The sequence below is a fragment of the Crinia signifera genome, chromosome 4 (genome assembly GCF_055691185.1).
Source record: "Crinia signifera chromosome 4, ASM5569118v1, whole genome shotgun sequence".
In the NCBI taxonomy this organism is placed as follows: domain Eukaryota; kingdom Metazoa; phylum Chordata; class Amphibia; order Anura; family Myobatrachidae; genus Crinia; species Crinia signifera.
The window spans coordinates 271425803-271441193 of NC_139220.1; the positions used below are offsets into that span (position 1 = coordinate 271425803).

Consider the following 15391-nt stretch of genomic DNA (forward strand, 5'->3'; position numbering starts at 1 on the left):
ATGATGAATAAAAATGTTTGCTTGGGCAATTTACGCATCTATTTTGACAAATTGACTTGGCACTCAAAGGGTTAAGACAAGGACACTGTCAGAATGTTAATGAAATATTTAATGAAATAATTAATTAATAAAGAACTAACCATACTGAAGGAAGACGCATTTAATAGATATTCCAGCATTTTTCCGTAGGCCCATAATGGCTCCAGTTATTATGTCTTGAGTATGTTCACTGACTTTGTTGTATTATTGGGGCTCCTGCTGTACTGGTTGCCTGTGTTTTATTTTTTTACCTCAGCTGCTTGGAAATTTTACTAGAAGTATCTGCATTACCTTTATATATTGTACGCTCTTGTGAGCAGAGCCCCCTCCCTCCTTAACTTACCTAGACCATCACCTCCCCCTTGCCAACAGCAGCATCTTGTTAGCTGCCACTGCTGCCTTGAGGGTATGGTGACTGTATAAAGTATGTAGTATTATTTATATGGCTTGTATCATATCTTCATCATTGCTCAGTACTGTGTATTTTTCTCACTGTGGTTTGCAGTGTATTTGTATATGCAATTTGTTTATGGCTCCCAATAAATGAAGGATACTACCTTTTGGTTTTATATGAGATAGTGTAACTGATTTAATAGGGTTGGAATCAATTGGTCGACCCCAGGAAGGTCGACATTCATTCCTTCAACCATTGAAGGTCGACAGGCCTTAGATTGACTCCCTCAACAAGGTCGATATGGGGTTAGATCGACAGGGTCATTGGGTCAACACAAGCTTTAAGATGGCATGCACAAAGTCGGCAGTCAAAAGTTCGACATTCTTGTCCCAAATGCTGACACAGTCGTCATGGACACCGTAACGTAGCACCGCGTCTCCTCGCATGGCTCACTGCGATCACCATGTTTCCGGCACGGTGCTTCACTGCGCTTTGCACACTATTTTATTCTTATTCCACACCCTAGTGGATGGTAGGGTGTGAAATACCGCCTGTCGGCACATGTCGTCTAAAAAAAATAAGTGGAATAAACCCATGTCACCCTTTTGACTGTCTACCTTGCACATGTTGACCTAATGCTTGTCGACCGAATGACCCTGTCGACCTAAAGCCATGTTGACTTTTTCAGGGTGTCGACCTAAGGCCTTTCGACCTATTGAATGTTGACCTTCATGTGGCCTGCCTAGTGACGTGTACCTTTTTTTTTTTTTTTTTTTTTTTTTTTTTTTTTATGGCATTTTTGAATGGACACAAAGTTTTCCCATTTGTGACCCACCATCGGGCTATACGCCTTTATGGGACTGATTCTGTGCTGGGTACAAACTACAAAATGTGCACAGATGTACCTGTGCACATTGGTAAAACCGTGTTCTGTTACAGGTTGGGCCAGGTATTAAATGTGCAGGGTGACTTATGGTGCCGATACACCAGGGCAATATTGCATACACTTCTTCGATTACGTCCACATCGGTGCGATACATCAGAGGATTGTATGCACATCTAATGTATCACCTGACGCGATGCGCAGGCCCACCGGTCAACTGTTGTGTCAATAGATATTATGTGCTGCACATAATCTTTATTGAATTGCATGTGCAGTGTGTCACATTGTGTGCATGTGCACGTGTCACCTTCAGGTGACAGGAGCCCTCAGCCAACCACAGGGCCGTCCAGTGTTTTAACATGTTTTTTTTTTTTTTTTTAAATTCTGCTGCCCTCCTGCCGTCTGCTCCGCTACACCACCACTCGCCCGCTGATCGCATGTTGTTAAAAACCACATGCGATCAGCGGGTGAGTGGCGGTGTAGCGGAGCAGACGGCAGGAGGGCTGGCAGGCGGCGGTAGTCAGCGGCGGGCAGCAGAATTGGAAAATAAACATGTTAAAACACTTGGCGGCCCTTTGATTGGCTGAGGGCTCTCTCAGCCAATCAGTGGCCACCTGAATGTGAGACCTCTGATTGGCCGAGAGAGCTCTCAGCCAGTGGGCCAAACCGTGTTTTGAAATTAATTAATTTTCTTCAAATTCTGCTGCCCGCCGCTGACTAACACCGCACACCAGCCCTCCTGACACCCGCTTCTCTACACTGACACCCACCTGCCCACTTCCAGCACCCGGTGGCATTCGACAGGTGGCATGCAACATCGGGTGCTTTAAAGAAAAAAGTACTTACGATGCGATGTCCCATCGCACAAATGTATGGGCACCATTAGACCTCAGTGGGATGTGCACAAACTGAAATAAAGCTGGCAAGCATTTGTGGGTTACATGCAAAAGCAGACCGTATTCACCCTGCATTCATTAAGCCTGTATTTACATCCCCTTCAGTGTAACATGGTTTGTCCAGGAGCCAAGTTACAGTACTTGCTTTTTTCTTTACTACCATCTCAAGATCAGCCCCAATCCCGTGTTAAATGCTTTATGTGCGTCTATCATCCTGATCTCACATGACCATTACAACACTATGTAATCCTTATGCATTTATAAATATTCGATGGTTACAGTTATTATAGAAATCTATGGAGCTCCTTGTTATCCTTCTAGCCTATCACAGTATAGTAATTGCTGACCAATTAACCTATTATCTGCCGCTCCATGAAGCACTTGTCAGAGTGTTTTGAAAGTTTAATCTAGTGCTAAACTAGAATGGAAGATAGACATATGTTCCACATGTAGAGCGGTGACATTCAAAGCTACACAGGTAGGGATACCAAGTAAGATCGTACAATGTATTATACATACAGATGCCTGACAAACACAGCAGAATGTAACTACCATAGGCATAGAGCACCAGTCTGACTTCCCCATGCACAGTTGGAGCTAATTCTATTTGCACGTTACGTGACGGCACTTTACTATATGTTACAACATGTCAACTGCACCATGTAATTCAAATGTTCTTACACAATATCAGCAGTTGCACTTATGGCCTGGGGCTGGTAAATGGTTTATGAATTTGCAGACCATTTATACTAAATAACTTCTCATTTAGGACAGAGAGTAATGAAGTGTAACTAAGGGGCCAAGGAAGATGCGAGTATACCTAGACATTTGTGTGTGTGTGTGTGTGTGTATATATAATATATTAATAGTCACAGCTTCTGAATGGACTAAGTCCATTTGTTGCTGCTCTGGCACCCATATCCTAAATTAGTTTATGATGGTTTGTCTCTTCTAGCTTTGTGGATGTTCGTGCCAGGACATTCCCACACCTCATCCATTACTCTTGTTGTACTACACACCTCTCCCTCATTTACAGTTACAGGTGTTGTGTGTACAAACACCACCCCTCCTCTCATTGCAGGGAATGTATTGTGTGTGCTACATTCAAAAGCAAATACTGGGCAGCGTTATTTGTATACTGCGGTTTAGAGTTAAAGTGTAAAAATAAAGCTCTCCCTTGGGGGTTTGTTTTGGCTACTTCGATGTTCTCCTCGGCTTCAGTCCCGTTATGGCTTCTGTCTGGCACTTCTTCAAACCTCATGAATATGACTGAATACTGTAGCTTCTGATTCTATCACTGTGCTTATAAATCACTGCCAGCCCCATACACACTAAGCCATATTTTAAATGCTATTGCTCATTTTTCTTCCTTCTGAGCAATATTGTATAAAATATTGCTTAATGCGTATGCTAGATATTGGCCAGGATGCACCCTGCCACAGGTCGTTAATGATGCACTCTGTTGTCCTGCATGTACAGAGGAGGAAGCACAATGGTAAGGAGGGCTGCAGCATAGCCCCGCTTCCCCCTCCGTCGTGCCCTCCCAGCGGCATCGGCAAGTATGTATGCACTTGCCAATGCCAGCACTGCACCCTGGTCCCTGTCGCTGCCCATATCGCCGGGTACACACATTGCGTAATGTATACCCGGCTTAGAAGATTGGACAGATTTGTTTAAAAAATTGGGGCCCCACATGTCCTTATTACTTCCTCATGTGACTTATCCCATTCTCGTATATTTAGAACTTTTTTCACAAGGGTCTGCCCCCTTTTGTCTTTTTACCCTGTCTGCTAATAAATATTGTGTAGGGAACCTTGTTTTTTTATCTTATCTAGGACTTAACTCAAAATATCGGCCAGCGATGTACCTCATAGAGCCGCAAGTGTGCACCTCTCTGGTTAGCGCAGTGCTCCAGCAGGTATTTGTGAAGAGGCTCAAATCCTATTGTTGCCAGTTGTGAGCCAGGACATTGTAAGGCATAGGAGATACAGCTGCCCCAGGATGCAGTGTGACAGAACGTGGCCTGTGCATAACCTCAGAGGTGTTCTATCATTGCCCTTAGACTGATCAAATAAGACACTGAGGGGCAGATTTATTAAGCTCGGTGAAGTGATAAGCTGTCTGGTTTTTATCACCAGCCAATCAGCTCCTACTTGAGAAGTTACATGCTTGGTTTGAAAAATGAGAGGTAGGAGCTGATTGGCCGGTGATAAAAACCAGACACTTTATCACTTCACCGAGCTTAATAAATCTACCCCTGAGTGGATTATTTGATCAGTCTAAGGGCAATGACAGAACACCACTAGGTGAGGTATGTCCTCTTTTGGGCGCTTAAGTTATGGATGGGTTAGTAAGTGCTGACATTTTGTTTAAATATACAGTGTGCCTAGAGCAACTATTATCCCTAGAAAGAAAATGTTTAAGAAGAAATGTCTTACAAATATATGCCTTTACTGGGTCTCCTGATACAATATTCTGAGCTTGCACCTGTTCCTAGTCAGCCTAGCCAGCTACAGCAACTTAAAGAATGGGTGACATTTTTTTTGTGCTTTACAAGGGTCCAAAAGATCTAAGTTACAGACAAGCCTGTATTATGAGCATGGGGCGGCTGCAGACAAAACTTTCTTTAGAAGATATAGGGGGTCTTCAATCCCGCTGGCGTAAATAGCGGCCCTTGCCTATTAAATGCTGCCATTACTGACAGCATTGAAGGCCGTTTCCAACAAAACAGACCGGACTTTAAAACCAGTTGGATCTGTCTTGTCAGAAACGGATGTGGTTTGTCAAATTCACGCAGTTTTTTTGACAATCCGTGTCCGATCCGCAGAGTTTCTGACACTAGACAAACGGAACTTTGAATTCCGGCTGTCGAGTTACAGTCGAACTGAACGAGAACGGCCCAGGATTCCAACTGTCGGATTCCCAGGTTCCATACACTACATAGTTGAGGATGTCTAGTGAGAATTTGGAAGAAATTTGGGAAGGTACAGGATTAACAGAACGTAAAGTGAGTTAAAAATGTGATGATCAGTACCTGTTTGAAGATAGATCTAAGAAATGGAGATTTTTTTTTCGGTTAACAATTATAAAGGATAATTGTGACTAAGGAATGGCAAAACTTTGAATAACGACGGGGCACTGTTAATAGATTAATTAGAGAAAAGAAGAAAAAGTACTCTCTGTTTGTGGGGGCACTACTTTTGAAAAATTGTTTAAAACTTATGCTGTGTACACACGGTCCGATTTCCTTTCCGATGTTGACGATATAGTCAACATCGGATGCAGATCGCAAGGGTTCCGATCCCGATGCGCGTTCACGTATCGAAAGCCAGAAAGTCTTGGCTGCCTTGTCTATATAGTGCAGATCTGCACTATATAGTCAGGATAGGATGCAAATCGGATGTGCCTTAAGATCCTATCCACGATCCTATCTGATCAGATCGTGGATAGGATCTTAAGGCACATCTAACGTGTGTACACACCATTAGCTTTTACTATAATTCAAAATATTTTAAGCATAAAATAGGACATACTGAAACACACTCAACATAAAAACACATAATTCGTGGATAATATAGTACTCGGTACTCTTTACCTAGTACGGCGCCCGTCGCGGGCATCACGGGTACATTTATGTATGGCCGCGACGCGACCGACGCGATGCCCGCGATTTCCCATTGAAACCAATGTAAAACATGAAAATCGTGTCGGTCGCGTCGCGGCCGGCCATAAACGTACCCGCGATGCCCGCGACGCGATGCTCCCGATTTCCCATAGGAAGCAATGTTAAAAGCCGCGATGGACCAGATTTTAGTGTTAAATGCCTCAATCCACCCGATTTGGCCATAGGAATCAATGTTAAATGGGCCACAGAGCCCATTAACCCTTAAATGTCCCCCCAAATTTTTAACGCCACCCCACGATCCACGCCAACCCGAAGCGTGGCGAGCGCAGCGAGCCCGCGAGGGGCGGCGGTACGCGTCCTCCGACCTTTTCATGCCCTACTATCCACGTCGGCGTGGTGTGAGAATATAATAGTGTGGCGAGCGCAGCGAGCCACCGAGCCCGAAGCGTGGCGAGCGCAGCGAGGGGACGCGGATACCTTCACAGTTATACGCGTCCCCTCGCGGGCTTCACAGGTGTCCGTGGCGACCCGGACACCTGTGAAGCCCGCGAGGGGACGCGTCTACCTGTGAAGGTATCCGCGTCCCCTCGCGGGGCACGCTGCGCTCGCCACGCTTCGGGCTCGGTGGCTCGCTGCGCTCGCCACACTATTCTATTCTCACACCACGCCGACGTGGATAGTAGGGCATGAAAAGGTCGGAGGACGCGTACCGCCGCCCCTCGCGGGCCCGCTGCGCTCGCCACGCTTCGGGTTGACGTGGATCGTGGGGTGGCGTCAAAAATTGGGGGGGACATTTAAGGGTTAATTGGGCCTAATTCAGGGTTAATATGGCCAAATCGGGTCAATTGAGCCATTTAACAGTGAAATCGCGGTCAATCAGCCTTTTTAACATTGTTCCCTATGGGAAAATCGCGGTGATCGCGGGCATCGCGACCATCCAATTTTGCCCGCGATGACCGCGATCACCGCGATTTTTACCCGCGATGACCACGATTTTGATCGTTGGCGCCCTTCTAGGTAAAGAGTACCTAGTACTCTAATTTCGTATAACATATATCCACTTTTTGGTGGTAACCAATGGCAACAAGTACAAAATATGTTTTTTATTTACATAATATAGCAAAAATTGTGTACCATATGTATCCACTTTCCAAAGCCAAGCTTGTCCTCTAAGTGTAACGTAACAAGACTGGACTCTGGTTGCTTTAGAGGTAACCAATGGCAACAAATGCGAAATATATTTTTCTTACAAACCGCAATTATTCAATAACTTCAGACAGATGGCTGATAATGCAAAAGTATTTCTATTGCAAGTCACAATTATTTAATAGCTTCATGCAAATTGCTGTTATTCATAAAAAAGCACAATCAGGGGAATAGCCCCTAAGTAACCTTATATTTCAAAAGCAAACAGTTCTTTGTAGCACACAAACTCAGCTTTGCAGAATTCGATATATTCAATTGTTCAATTAAGCAATCAAGATAATATTGTTTCAAAAGTTAGAGATGGCTTGCTGAATAGTGTAGAATAGTAACTAGAATGTATGTTACAATCAACAGTTACTTATTGTGTCTTTTACTGGATGTTAATAAACACTGTGGTAATGCAATTATTATGAACTAGGTATTTAGCAGTTATTGAATGCACTTATAGTCAATTATACATTAATTGCTCTCAATTGCGGTGCAGAATATGTAAAAAATAATAAAAAAGAAGAGTGTAGTCTACTCTTTTTCAATAGACACGGTACGATTGCCGTGCTGCGGCACACCTTAATTAATAGAATATATTCTTTCTATTGCAGGCGGACGTAGTGTTTCTGCAGGAGACACACCTAACCCCCCAGAGTATGTAGCGTCATTTAAGGACGCAATGGTTAAGAACCCAAACCTGTTTCTATGACATGATGTTATCACCATAGACTACGACAAGTTGACGATGAATGTCAGCTGCTGCTGTGCCCTTAAGGTGCCCATACACTAGTAAGTTATCTTCAGATCTGGCTGGTTGGAACAAAAACATGGTAATGGATGAGTGACAGTTTGTCAGTTTTCCGGCATTTCTAAGCAAATGGTCAACTGTCATTTGCACTCACCCATAACCATGTTTTTGATCCAACCAGCCAGATCTGAAGATAAATCTGCGTGCGTATGTCCACCTTTAGACTCAGATACTTGATCACACTACGTACCCCAATGGTTCTGTCGCCCAACCTTCTTACAGCTGATATTGGGACAGTATGGCTGACATGAGGCTCAGTCTAATAACTGCGAGGGGAAGCAGTATTCTACCTGCTCTGGCATTGTAGGAAATTAGCCGGATTAGGGAACATTACACACGTGAGAGGTCTTTGTTACCTTGCTCGTGTTCTGCTTTGGTATATCCCAGGGTAATGGCTTCCATGAAGCAGTGAAGAAGAAAATAGTGGATTATAATCACTGTGTGTTTTTTAGACTCCATGGTAGCCTAGAATACCCCCCTCTAATTGTGTATTTTCCAGGAACTGATAATCGAGAGACACTCAAAAGACCAGGGGGAAGAGGAGCAGCTGGGATATATACAAAGGGGAAAAATGGATCCAAAGAGAAAGGGTTGATATCCCAAAGCTATGGCTTCACCAGGAGTATCTTGAAGAAATGTAATTCTTAGTAGCATATTCCGCTGTATTTTAATTGGACAATGGGTCTACCCAATGAGGCATTGACAATGTGCATTAAGCAGTTTTTGTAGCTCTAGGTATCTTCTCCCTTAACTGAGCACCTAACATGTTCGCTACTCTTCTATGTGCAGCCTATGAATCATCATCACAGGATTATCACTTCAGCATGGACTGTATGTTGAATAGAGAGATAGAATGCACACAATGAAAGACCCATCCCTTATTATTGTTTATCCTTTGTGCATTCCTCAACCCTACCACCTCTGTGAAGTAGGAGGAACATAGACATGTCCTTTGAATGCTGCAAAAATACCTATCAAAAGTAAAAAAAAAGTATTACAATAATAAATAACAAACCAGAAATGCTGGTTACAACAGAAAATCCTTGACCTTTTTGTATACACTTACTAAAACTATACATTTAGACACCCTGTACTTTTCCACTTACTTATCATTAGTGCAGACAGTTTTGTGGTGGTCTCAAGACTTTGGCTATCACAATTTTCAAAATGGTTATCTTTTCTGAACAAATATGATTGCCTTAAGAAGTGATGTCAAAGGGAGGGCATACCGTTGTTACAGTCTTCTCAGATTGTTCTACTTCTAAAACAGTAATATATAGGATAGTGGAGGCTGAAGCCAGGGAAGTGCGTGCCCTGGGCTGGAGATGGTAAATTATTATGTAGATTCTCCCTTACGGTCCATTGTAAATGTAGCAGCTAGACTTCTCTTACTAACAAAACATCTGTTCTGCCCTTTTATGTACTGTACATTGGTTGCCTAAAGGTTACTGAATTCAATAGAACATAGTTCTACCTTAAATTTGAAGTAGAACTGGTAGAGCGATCTTCATTACTCAATTTGTAGAGATCTACCAACAATAAGGGAGTGGAAATCTACTTCATCATGCAATACGCCAGACAAGTCAGTCATCGAGAAACTTTGGCCTATTTTGCTGGAAGACGAGAATCTGGGGGTGTTTCTGAGATTGGCACATTGTTTTCACTTGTTTTTGGATGTAGCAGAAAAGTAAAAAATCGGAGGAAAAAAGATGCCTTGGTCCAGCATAGCCGATCTGAGCAGATCGCACAGAATCGGGTTGACCTCACAGAGTGACCATTGGACCTCTTCTGCTAGGGCCAGGAAGTCTGTGTTAGATGATGCAAATTCTGGCATCTGCACACATACAAGGTGAGAGCAGATTGTCAATCATGCTGTGGCTTTGGGGGGGGGGGGGGAGACTGCAAATGACAACCCAGGACCTGATATGTACATGTGCAAAGCGTGTCTTGCACATGTGCTGTCCACCCATTGGCAGAATATCTTCTGAAGTGACCTTAAGTAGTTCACGGCAAAGCCCCTAATTTCATACAAACGTTCGTAAACCGTCACATAAACCCAAAGAAAAGCATTAAACGGCAATAAATAGCAGTACAAATGGGATTTTACCACTCTGGCGCCTACAAAAACTACCCCATCACCGGCAAAATAAAAGTATTAAACTCATCAAAGAGTGTCACAGCCAATACAGTTGTTACCTCCAAATATGAACAGCAGATTGCCATGCAATAGCAAATGAGTATTTCATGGAACGTCCAAACCTCCCAAACAATGGACCTGAATCAGGTGCGGTTGTTCATGCTGCTGATGTTGCTATCAGATGACACATTCAAGTGAGATCACACTACTACTTTTTGCTGCAATGCCTCTTAGGTGAGGGCAGAAGAAAGAGTCAGTGCAGTGAGAGACAAAAAGTGTCAGGGAAAAAGAGTGAAGAAAGGAAGTGGGTGGGATGTAGTCAGAGAGAGAGAGAGAGAGGTCTTCATGGAAAAAGAGGAACAAGCAGGAGTAAGAATCTCAGGAAAACAGTACACAGGAGCAAGAGTGAGTGTCAGGGAGAGAGGGGGAAGTCTGAAAGAGAAGGGAAGCGAGTGGAAATATGGGGAGAAGACCGAGGAGAAAGAGAGAGATAAAGATAGGGGGAAAAGAGAAAGAGGAGAGCAGTGGGGGAGAGCGAAAGACTGGACATAGGGGAGAGGGGAGGGGTTGAGGTGACGGGCCTAGAGGAGGTGACATAGGGATGGGGTGAGAGTTGGTGAGTTTAAAGGGGGCAAGAGTGAGTGCGGAGAAGTAGTGAAGGGGAAAGAGGAGGTGAGGTGAAAGTGGAGCATAAGAGCTGAGTGGGTGAGGAGACAGGGGAGGGAGAGAGGAGAGGGTAGAGAGAGGAGGCGGTTCTCCTTTTTTCCAGGCTTCCAGTTCACCGGCGCTGTGCTCTCCATCTCTCAGCTGCCCCTGTTCCCCATCTCCTGTCGCTGGCTGCTGCCATGCGTTCTCGACTGTTCCTGTTGGGTCCAGAAGAGCCTGTGTCTCCGGAGACCTCCTCATTTTTAAACTGGGTCCCGGTCTGCTATTTAGGGTAACATGCAGGCTAAGCATATTTGCGATCACTGGATTACAATATACTCATTCACATTTTACCCCTTTCAGACTGCACTCTCCACCTTGGTTATTGTCAGATTGTTATGTCACCAACCCGGGTCGAGGTGCGGTGTGAGAGTGCCACCCCGGGTCGAGCATTAAGTCGTGTCAGATGCGGAGCTTTCAGACTGCGAATGCCAGGTCACTCCTGGGATGGACCAGTGTTCAACCCGGCATTTGCGGTCTGAAAGCGGTAGTACAGGGGTGTGTATGTGTGTGTGTTTGGGAGGGGTTAATCTAGACTAGTAAACAGACAGCATTCCTCAAGCACGCTGCAAATAGACAACTTTTTCTATTTCAGTGTCTTTTTTTTTAACTAGTTGGGCCTATAGAACATTTTGCTAATCAAGTCTAGAAAAACGGCTTTTAGCTAGGCATTGTAATAGAACTGTCCCTTAAAGGGCAATCCTGTTAAAACTAATGTTCTCCCTTCCTCGTAGTCATTCTAGATCTTATTCTAGTATTAACGGTGACCTGGCTGCTGTTTCCAGCCATGGCCGATATATGGTAGCGCCTAGGAGAGCACAAGACTCTCCAAAGTGCTACTGAGCTGTCCCTCCTGTAATATCATGTGCTCTCGGTGACAGTGCAGTATAATACTATACTAATGTTACTGAACCTATTTATATTGCTACCCATGCTCAACAGCACAGCTAGGTAATTATGGCTGGCATAGTTATGTATATTATTATTATTATAATAATAATTATCTTCAAACTTTGGGGTAGAGAGAACATTAACTTGTACTGGGAGTCACCCACTAACACTGCCAACCTCTATACAAGCAGCAACAATACACCAATACTTACCCTTGTTAAAACCTGTGGTTTAAAAATGAATCCTCCTTGTCTTTTCCATTTAAAACATGTTTGTGATCTGATCTCATGAAAAGTATATTTCTAACCAGAATTACTTGGGTTTAGAGGTTACTTAAAAAATTAAAATTTATAATAATAGAATAAAATAAATATATATTATACATTCATAAATATTGTTTTATGAATCAAATAAATGTGACCTGAGCATCTCGATAAAAAAGATCTTAACATGAACATAGAAGTACAGTGCAGTGTTTCACAGATCTATATGGGTATTGTACATGGCTGCAGAAATTTTCCAATACTATATGAAGTCCTCTATATTTAAAAAGGCAGGCCGCCTCCCTCTAGCGTAGCCATATTGTACCATGTAGACAAACAAACTACCCTCCATTTTCACGTTTCATCGTTCGAATATAGCGTAGCCATATACCAAAGAATTTCGTGGAGCGGGACTCTACATCCAAGGCACATTCTATCCAGTCCATTTGGTACATGTGCGATAATCTTGGGAACATGAGCGACATCGATATGGAATCTGAATAAATCCACCTCACCAGAATGGTCTTTTTCGCAGCTGTGGCAATTCTGCCCAATAGGCAGTGGTTATCCATAGTAAATTTAAGACTAGGAGAATCAGGGTAATAATTCCATAGAGTCCAGGGCATGGTGACCATGAATGAAATGTTTAAATCTTTCGTGATATATTCCTGAATCTCCTTCTAGAATTCCTGCACTATCGGACAAGACCATAAGCAATGTATGATGTCAGCATTGGGGGAAGAACATTTAAAACAGTTAGTTTGTAGAGAGGCCGGTAATCTGTCTTAAGTTTAGGGGTGTAGTTAGCCCTATGCATATTGCATCTCTGCATATGATGCAGAGACCAACTGTTTGTTAAGCTGTACTGACAACTTAACTATTTGCGCTACAGAGAGATCTGGCGTGGCTAGGGAAGCCAATCCCGGGGCATTTTTTCAATCCCGGGATTCGGGATTGAAAAATGCTCAATCCCGGGATTCCTGGGATCCCGGGATTGGCTTCCCTAAAAAAAAAAAAAATGCCCCGCATGTTTACTTACTTGGGCATGGTGATGTTGCTGGGTGAGGTCGTCGGGAGGGTGGGCATGGAGCCAGGAGGGGTCGCCGGGAGCAGGGTGGGTAGACGGGGTCTCGGACCGGAGCAAGCGGGGTGGGTAGGCGGGGTCTCCGTGAGCCAGCACATTCTTCAGTATGAGGATGCTTCTTATCTGTCTGTGCGGGGCGGGCTGCGCAGCGTGACCTATGACCTCGTCACGCTGCGCAGGACGTTGCTGGCTGAGGTCGTCGGGAGGGTGGGCATGGAGCCAGGAGGGGTCGCCGGGAGCAGGGTGGGTAGACGGGGTCTCGGACCGGAGCAAGCCGGGTGGAGGAAAGTGTTTTCCGTGAGCCGGGTGGGTAGGCGGGGTCTCTGCGCAGCGTGACCTATGACCTCGTCACGCTGCGCAGGGCCGCACTGCTGGGTACAGGGGAAGTCGGGCAGCATCTGAGCGATGCTCAGATGCTGCCCGGCATTAGACTGCGCATGCGCAGTCTAATCCCGAAATCCCGGGATTGGATACACCAATCCCGGGATTGAAATCCCGGTGTTTTGGGGGCCAAATCCCGGGATCCCGCCGATCCCGATCCCGGGATTGGCCACCCTAGGCGTGGCGTCTCGCATTTAAGAAGTTGTGAGTTACCTTTACACAGGTCAATTTTTTTCCTCACGAATTCATATATGGTAGATGTGGAGTATTATACATTTTTAAACCTTCCCCCCCCCCCCCCCCCCCAAAAAAAAACATTGGTTAATACAGTGGTTCCCAACCCTGGTCCTCAAGTACCCCCAACAGTGCACATTTTCCAGGTCACCTGGCAGGTGCACTCATTATTCAGGCACATTTGAAAAGATCCACAGGTGGAGCTAATTATAGCACTTGTGATTCTGTGTGGAGAACTGCAAAACATTGGCGGTACATGAGGACCAGGGTTGGGAACCACTGGGTTAATACATTGATGGTGGAGACAGTTGTCTATCAACTTAAATTATCCCGGTGGCTGTTTCTCTACAGCCGTCCGTGTACACTTGGAAGGTATGGGCGACTTCTATTACATTTCGCCAAGAGCTTCATCGGATGCAACCAGGCCAGGCAAGTTGTTGAAAAGGTGTCATGGCTGATTTTTGTACTATTTTATTAATGGTTGAAAAACTGATAGCCAGCAAGTGTTTTTCTATGAATGACATCGATATTTTTGTGTCGGGTGATTTCTCCATGTGTTAATGCAAGTTTGCAAAAATAAAAGTTGAGGAAATGCTTTTAAGCTCCGATTTACAAGATCACAATCCGATCTCCCATCAATGCAACACCTCCATGGACCTGGCCCACATCATTTCAGCCATTATTGAGAATTTTAGAGAATTTGAATATGCCTTTAAGTGGCTGAATCATTCTATTTCAACCCCTTCAAGTGCATCATCATTATTCATAAGGATAACCAAATATTCTGTACTGTGCCCTGACATTTTTACCTTTTTGAAATAAAGATTTTACCTAACATTTCAACTGCTCAGGAAAAAGCACAGGAGTTTTAAAATCGACCTTTTTTTTTTTTATTTCACCCCCTCACTGTACGTATACCTATGTTAATACATGTCTAACTTTTTTTGTTTTCTCTTCATGCTCTAAGCAAATTAATTTTTTCAAAGTGTCACGCAATATCATGGCAACCACAGGCACGTGAATGTCAGTGTAGAGAGCAGGGAGACTCTGGAAAGCTAGTTCTCACAATCATAGACCAAACCCCCCAAACTGCCACCTCTCCATCCCATTCCTTCCTTATGTATGTGGAGGGAGAGCTCTGACATGGAGATCAAATGTTCGCTGATCAGGAACAAGCTTGAGTGCCGAAATGCTAATGTGCTTCGTTTTTAAGAGTTCCGTCGGAGATAGATATTTCCTAAGGACGGCTTTTTATAGAAGGATCCTCAGTATAAATGATTCATGTTTATACTGGTACAAAGAACAAAAATTCTAAAGAGGCAAAAAATAAACCACAGGACAGTGTGATGCTTGGCCAGATCGCTTATTATTTTAAAAATATATTTTATTGAGCCTCAATAAACAAAAAAAAGTACATCAAACAGTGGATGATGATATATAGAATATCAATGAGGGTCAAAAACCATTTTCAACATTTTCTAAAAAAAAAAAAAAAACATATAGAATAGATGAAATTGTTATTTATTTATTAACAGTTTCTTATATAGCGCATACATATTCCGCGGCGCTTAACAGAGAATATTTGAATATTCACATCAGTCCCTGCCCCAGTGGAGCTTGTACATGTACATGCACACAGTCATTCTAGGGTTAATTTTGTTGGAAGCCAATTAACCTACCTGTATATTTTTGGATTGTGGGAGGAAGCCAGAGTTTGGATTGTGGGAGGAAACCATGCAAGCACGGGGTAAATATACAAACTCTGTATATATATACAAACTTAGAGCCATGGTGGGAATCAAACCCATGACCTCAACGCTGTGAGGCAGTAATGCTAACCATTACACCATCCGTGCT

At 43.8% G+C, this 15391-nt stretch overlaps 1 protein-coding gene across 5 annotated transcripts in view; it reads left to right on the forward strand.

Annotated features, from left to right (window-relative positions):
• Positions 1-15391, forward strand: part of SLC23A2 (solute carrier family 23 member 2) — a 117388-nt gene that overhangs the window by 12363 nt on the left and 89634 nt on the right. For 2 of the 5 annotated variants that reach the window (XM_083184568.1, XM_083184565.1), the window contains one exon: positions 8339-8476. The exons of the other annotated variants lie outside the window; for them this stretch is intronic. The gene's annotated coding sequence lies outside the window, so the exon portion shown is untranslated. The remainder of the gene's footprint in view (positions 1-8338; positions 8477-15391) is intronic. 5 annotated transcript variants of the gene reach the window in all.